The following is a 7,640-nucleotide window of genomic DNA, read 5'->3' on the forward strand; positions in this document are numbered from 1 at the left end:
ATGTATAACTTCAGCTCTGAGATCCCGGCAGGCTGAAAGCTGGTTTCTGGGCTTTTGTTTAGCTTCTACATTTGCAACACAGTACATAGTTGCTTAGAGTTGCAACTCAGAGGCCGGCAAGTCAGGAGGGGAACGTTAGAGTCTGCAGTCACTGGAGCAAGCGAGCCTCCCTGCTCACTTCCCAGTGCATGGCTGCAGGCCGCCATCTTGGCTGACAGTTAATTTGCATAAGGATATGCTGATTAGCCAATGGGAAGGGTAGTGGTCGTACGCTAATTACCGTGGTTCTCTTTTATTAGTGTAGATTGAGTAATATTACTGCAGTTCTAAGTAAAGAAGATAAAAAGAAAATAGTTATTTAGCAGAAAATTGACACCATAGAAAATCTAATGCTTTCACTTTGAAATACAAGAAAAGGCAAAACCCATATGTTTCAAGTGAAGCTATATAATTTTATGTTTATGTACCAGATTTCAAAATTATAAATCACATTTTCAACATAACACAGTGGGATAGTGGAATCATAGAAAAACATTAACATCCCTCTAGAAACAAGCCATGCTTATGGAGTCATGTTTGTTAACTGGCACACCCAATTTCCACGATAATAAAATTAAGGATATCACTCTCCCCCCAAAGAATCTTGGATTGGTCTGATTTCAGCAGATTCATGCAGCATGTCAGAAGAGGGAGACTTTCTTATCCCAGGGTTTCCCCAAGCAGCCCTATTAACCCATTTGTAGAACAGGTAAGGCAATGAGGATACAGATCTAAAATATTTACTAACTACCCAGAACTTAGAGTCAGCAGGAGAAGTAACTTATTAGCAGAAGTAACAAGTCTTCAGATCTCTAGGTGATCTTGAACTAGAGTGCTTAGCTAGCCATATATATATATTCCTTTGTTTCCCCTTTTGACTCATCCAGGTTCCTATTCAGTTCTAAAGTCTGGGTGAAATGTGTACCATCCAGCATTGTTTTATTGTGCTGGTTATTTTAATGCCCAATTTATACCTAAATATTCACTTCCTTGTATTACTGAGGTACTTCCTTAGTAATAAAACCTAACTACTTATTTCTTAAATAGTATTTAGACCAGAACACGATAATATATTTTCCTAATTTTATTTCTCATTTTATACACCATCGGTTTTGGTATGCTTATTGAGTTTTGAGAGGTATCACTGGACTTTCATTTCATCTGAATCTGTACACTAATGTTCTGTGTTATTAACAGATGACTCAGTAATCTTTCTCACGCAGAAGAGGCTGCTGTTGTGATTAACCTAGACACTGGCAGTGTTCCATAGGCTCTGACTTTCTTCATGTGAAATTGCTGAGGTCTTTAAACTCTGAATGGTAAAAACTGAGTGAATTACCTCTGACTTAACATTAGGTATGTGACAGTTGATTTCAGCTTCTTCCTTCAGGAGAAGAGATCTCTCATAAGTGATGCCATGTGGCTTTTACATTTAAGTAGATATGCTATGGATTAACTGTGATTACATAGTTTTTAAAAATCATAAATTTTCCTACTAAATGAAAAACGATTTTTTTAAAGTGTAGATGCTCTTAAGTTGCATATAGTACTAGTAGTGGTACCACTGATTAGTGTTACCATTTTCCTAAATAGTTTTAGAAGTCTAGGGCAATGAGATTTGAAGAAAGAAAAAATAGGACTTTATTAAATCAAACTTTGGTAAAGTTCTTTTAAATTGAAACTTTCAATGATAATGGTTCAAATGGAAGAAACAAACCAACAACAAAGTTAACTTATAGGCAGCAATTTGTTTTTATTTTTTCTATCTCATTAGAGGATAGTGGTGGAGACACAGAAGAAATGCTGGTGTCATGAGCAGTATTCTGACTGCCTGAGGTGAGGTTCCACCACGTCATGGGAAGCAGTCAGTTAAGACTTAGCTAGAGTCTTATATCTCCAAACTAGGTGCCCCTGTAAGTTCAGCTATACAAGAAAAGATTCAAGGAGATGAAAGCTGCTGCTTGAGATTATACAACTATTGGGAAAACCAATCCTCATGTTATTTCCATTAATCATTTTCCTTCCCAGCTTCAAGGCTCTTAGCTATGATTTTGTCCTACAGTACCACACATATATATCCTAGTTTAATAAAGAAAATTCAGTAAACTCTATATTGCATGTCATCTTTGATCCACAGAACGGTCATAGTGCCCCATGGCTTTAGAGATTATAGTAAGGATTCCTTTGAGCATGCGCAGAGAGGTTGGACTACAAAAGAGAGAAGCAGAAAGTAGATTTGTATAAGGGAATTTTTGAGTTAAGAAGGTAGTTAATTATCAGAGTTGGCCTGGAATTTTAGCTTTCTAAATCTTTTGTGCTATCTACAAAAACTATTTTAACTTTGTTCATAGAACACATCTAATTTAACTAAGAGTCAGAGATACTTCCAGGGAAAATGTGCACCTTCTCCAAATAATCTTTTGAACCAGAAGTCTCCCTCCTATGAAACTGCAGACACATCTCCCAGCTCTCTTATTAGTAACTTAGAACCCTAAAAGAGCTGCTCTTCTCCGTCACCACTCCAACACTTCCATGTCCCATTGTCCAATCTCCCATACTTATGATTTGGTTTTAAGAGAAATTGAAGTGATAGCAATTTTACTCCATATTAGCATATCTAATTTTTATGCTATTTGTTGGTAGATCATATCATTGTTATTTTTTGAGGTATTTACATATGTTAAAACACAAATCTTAAGCATGGAATTCTAAAATTTTTGTTGAACATACACCAACAATATCCAAACCTCAGTCAAGATATAAAATATTTTCCTTATCCCAGAAAATTTTTTTCTGCTTCCATTTTTAGACAGATGATGCTGTCACAGAAGTAAACACTGTTCTGGTTTCTAGCACCATAAATTTGTTTATTTGTATAGTATCACCAACATCAGATAAAAATCAGTTTTCTTAAATTTAGCAATTTTAATGTTTATGAAATATAATCTTGTTATATTAGTTTTCAACTTCCTCATGACTATTAGTAATAAACCCAAATGTAGACAACATATTATCCTAGATGTGCTCCCAGATGCTTTGTAGCTTTAGTTTTTATGTTTAAGTTTATAATCTTAGCTTAAGATCAATTTTTGAGTAGGGTAAGATAGAGGTCAGAGTTAATATTTCTTTATGTGATTACTAGAGGCCCAATGCATGAAAATTCGTGCAAGAGTAGGCCTTCTTTCCCCTAGCTGCCGGCACTGACTTCCCTCTGGCACTTGGGACCCGGGCTTCCCTCACAGCTCTGGCTTCGATCGGAAGGTTGTCTGGAAGGATGTTTGGTGTAATTAGCATATTGCGCTTTTATAATTATAGATACAATTGTTTCAGTATCCTAATAGAGAAAGTTTTTTTTATGCTTTGGGGAAATTGTGGAACTTCATCTGACTGAGTATGTGGATGTATTTTTAGACTCTATTCTTGTCAATTGATCTATAATCATTAGCCAGTATAATAAGGCAAGAAAAAGAAAATAAGAGTCATGCAGATTAGAAATAAATAAATAAAACTATCCCTATTTGCAGATGTCCTGATTGTATTCATAAAAAAAAATAACAACTTAATATTCAATGAAAAAAATCTCAGAACTAATAAGTGAGATTTTTGGGTTTTCAGAATAAAAATATCACAAAAAATCAAACATACTTCTATATATTGGTAACAAATATGTGGAAACTAAAATTAAAAATATAATGCCATTAACAATTGCTCTGAAAAAAATGAAATACTCAGGTATGAATATAAAATGTACATGTAAATGAAGCTTTTCCAGGAAACTATAAGACAGGTCAAATTATGACAATGCTGCAGAAGTAGAAATTTATGAAGAACTTCAAATATAATCTGCTCCCTCCAGTGGCTTCACAGTTGTTGGTTATCACAGCTACACCATGTTTACAAGTCTGCTGCCTTTCATTTTAATTTTTTTATTCTTTATTGTTGAAACTATTACAAATGTCTCCTTTTCCCGCCATCGACCTCTCCCAGCCTGCCTTTGCCCCACTAGGCTACCAAAAAGCTGAGGATATAGATCAAGTTAAAGCACCACAATTTCTGCTATTCTTATTGAGGTTCAATTACCATTTTCTGAAATAAATAAGTCTCAGATTGCTGTAATACTTTGGTTAATTTCCAAAGTTTTATAAAAGTTAGCTTTTCTACTTTTGCTGGCAACTTTTTGCCAATCCTTCGCCCCCATCCCCACCTCACTTCTATTATGTAGAAGTGGATTTACAAAATCCTTGCTCACAATTCTGGAAACCCTGTATCTATTTGTTTGTTTGTTTGTTTGTTTTGCAGCTTCTGTTGTGCCTATAATTATTTTAAAATAAAAATATAAGCCTTGGCCAGCTTGGCTCAGTGGATAGAGCATCAGCCTGCAGACCAAAGGGTCCTGGGTTCAATTCTGGTCAACGGCACATACCTCGGTTACAGGCACCTCCCCAGCCCAGGCCCTGGTCAGGGCATGTGCAGGAGGTAACCAATCAATGTCTTTCTCCCACATCAGTGTTTCTCTTTGTCTTTCCCTCTCTCTTTCACTCTCTCTGAAAATCAATGGAAAATTATCCTTGGGTGAGGATTAACAACAACAACAACAACAAAAGGTAAAAAAAATACCAGATGATTCAAAACAAAATCATTTTGGAATCATGGAAGAATTGGTGAGATATAACACATAATATAAATATGTGAAGGTAGAAACTCAGAGATAAGTGGAACATTGTTTTTGCTTGAAAATATTTTCCAAACTATTGGAAATAAGCTCTAATTTCAATAATTTAATAAAATATATATATATATAAAAGGCTAATATGCTAAGAGTCCCTCCCACTGTCCGACCGATTGCTATGACCTACACTGATCACCAGGGAGCAGACACTCAACGCAGGAGCTGCTGTGACGTGCACTTGGAATTTGCAGAGAAAACAGCAGCGCGGACCTGGTGCTGACAAAGAAACACTCCACTTCCCTCATGTGAGACACAAGCCCCACCACCAACCCGAAGCAACAGCCCACCAAATCACAGCCAATGCTGCCAAGACCCCCTGGTGCAAAATGTGGCCCACAGCCCAGCCCAGCCCAGAAACGGTTGCTGTGGGCTCCAGGTAATATCACGTAGCAATGCCTGGCTTCCCATCCCTAGTGACGACTAGCCTCCTTGAAGCTTCTTCAGCCCAGGAACACGACTTGCTTTATAGCCAGGTGGAAATATTTTACACTTTAACCAAATGTCTGTAAAGCGTTTTCCTGTGCCTCATCTCATTTGATCCTCACAGAAGTCCTGGAGTAGGTAGATAGGAAACTCAGTGGAATGAAAATTTTCTTTTCATTAGCCGGAAAACGGATATTTAGAAAGCTTAGAAACTTGACCCAACTGAAAATAAATAAGAAATGGTGGACCTTGAAAGTGACTTCAGGTTTTCTCACTGCACAAAATATAGTCAAACCCTGCTGCAGTTAAATATTTTACCCTTTGTTCTCTCTTCATGATCTACAATAATAATTTGCTTCATGTTGATATTTACTACTGTGTTGCTGACAATTACCTGAAAGAGAATTTGGTGTGCTTCACTAGGCTGGAAAAATTTAGCTAAATCAGAAAGCAGGTCTAATTAAGCAAGTTTATTCTATATGTACTAGAGTGCACAAATTTGTGCACAGGGGGAGGGACCATGGGAGGTTGGCAGCTCAGCCCCCCTGGGAATGGGGCCTCATACACCACCATCCACCCCCGGTTCCCCATCCCAGCCCAGACCCAAAGGCCCCAGCAGGGTCAGGAGAGGAGACGATGGTCGCCAGGTAGGGTGCAGAAGGAATGGACACCGGATGCCACTGCAGCTGTCGGCACTCTGCCACCACACGGTTTCCCACCTCCCCATCCTCCTTCCCTCGCCACTGTGACACCACCATGGTGTGCAGGCGGGTGGGCAGCCCCCAGGGAAGGAAGAGGCCTGGAGTGAGTCAAACCCTTGTGTTGAGGGCGGACATTCAATAGATTGCAGCAAGGGAGCTGCGCTGCTATGTACGAAACCCAGACCCAGAAGCAGGTCTCTACGAATGGGCACATGGGGGTCAGCCGGCCAGGAGGAGGGGCCACAGAAGGTTGGCTGTTGGAGCTCAATGAACACCAGGGGGCAGATCTTGCATTGATTGTCTGCCCCCTGGTGGTCAGTGTGCATGATAGCGGCTGGTTGACCAGTTGTTCCAGTCATTCCAGTCGTTCGGTTGTAATGGTCACTTAGGCTTTTATATATATAGATTAGAGGCCCAATGCACAAAATTTGTGCAAGGGGATTGGCCCCCACCACTGCAGTGGCCACCTCTGCCTTGGCCCCTACCCGCCTTGGCCCCCGCCACTGCGGCTTCATACAGGTCATCCGGAAGGACGTCCAGTCTAATTATCATATTATGCTTTTATTATCCTATATAATAAAAGGCTAAAATGCAAATCAACCAAATGGCAGAACAACCGGATGCTATGATGTTCACTGACCACTAGGGGGCAGACACTCAACGCAGGAGCTGCCCCCTGGTGGTCAGTGCACTCCCACAGTGGGAGTGCCACTCAGCCAGAAGCCAGGCTTATGGCTGGCAGGAGCAGTGGTGGTGGTGGGAGCCTCTCCTGCCTTTGCAGCAGTGCTAAGGATGTTTGACTGACAGCTTAAGCCTGCTCCCCATGGGGTGCAGGCTTAAGTCATCAGTCGGACATCCCCTGAGGGCTCCTGGACTGCGAGAGGGCACAGGCCAGGCTGAGGGACCCCTCCCCGCCGAGTGCATGAATTTTGTGTACCAGGCCTCTAGTTAGAGATAAAAGGCTAAGTTGACTCATGCATGCACAATACATATAAAGCTCTCGCTGGTGCCAATCACACATGTCTGTTTCCATCTGTCATTGTCGCTCGTGAATTTGGTTGACACTTCTGTTATAGAGAAAGGGCGAATAGTTATATTAAAATATTTTTTCTAGTTAATTTTCTTTCAATGTGCATGAAATAGTGCACGAGGCCACTAGTGTAAGTATAATAAAGCAAATCCAAGGAGCATGGAGTCTAATAATTGATCCCAAAGGACCACATTTACAGTGTAATGGTAAATAAGAATTATGTCCACTCATCTTCTCTCTATTTTTAAATGACTACAAGAAAACCTTTTGTACAGAGCACAACAAGAACAACTATGGCTGAGAGGTAAAATGACTAGCCAACCCTCAACTAACCTCACAACCTATTTTAAATGTGCCCATAATTTATTTGATGCTCCTGCTTTTAAATGAGAGAGCTTAATATCTTTCCCATTGACAATGGGCTGGACTTAGTGATTTCTAATAAATAGAATAAAGTGTAAGTAATAGTGTGTGACTTCAAAGTCTAGGTAATAAAAGCTTCTTCTTTCCTCTCTCTTTCCTAGATTGCTCACTCTGGGGAGAAGTTAGATTCTATGTGAAGATCTGCCCTGAGGAGAAGTACATGTGGCAGAGAAGCTCATTCTCCAGCCAATAGCGAAGTGAGGGAGCTTCTCATAAGCAGATTCTCCACCACCAGTTAAGCTCTGGGAACACTGTCATCCCAGACAACATCTTTTGTTCAAAAAAAAAAATATAT

Source organism: Myotis brandtii, unplaced genomic scaffold (genome assembly GCF_000412655.1).
Source record: "Myotis brandtii unplaced genomic scaffold, ASM41265v1 scaffold503, whole genome shotgun sequence".
Taxonomy (NCBI): Eukaryota; Metazoa; Chordata; class Mammalia; order Chiroptera; family Vespertilionidae; genus Myotis; species Myotis brandtii.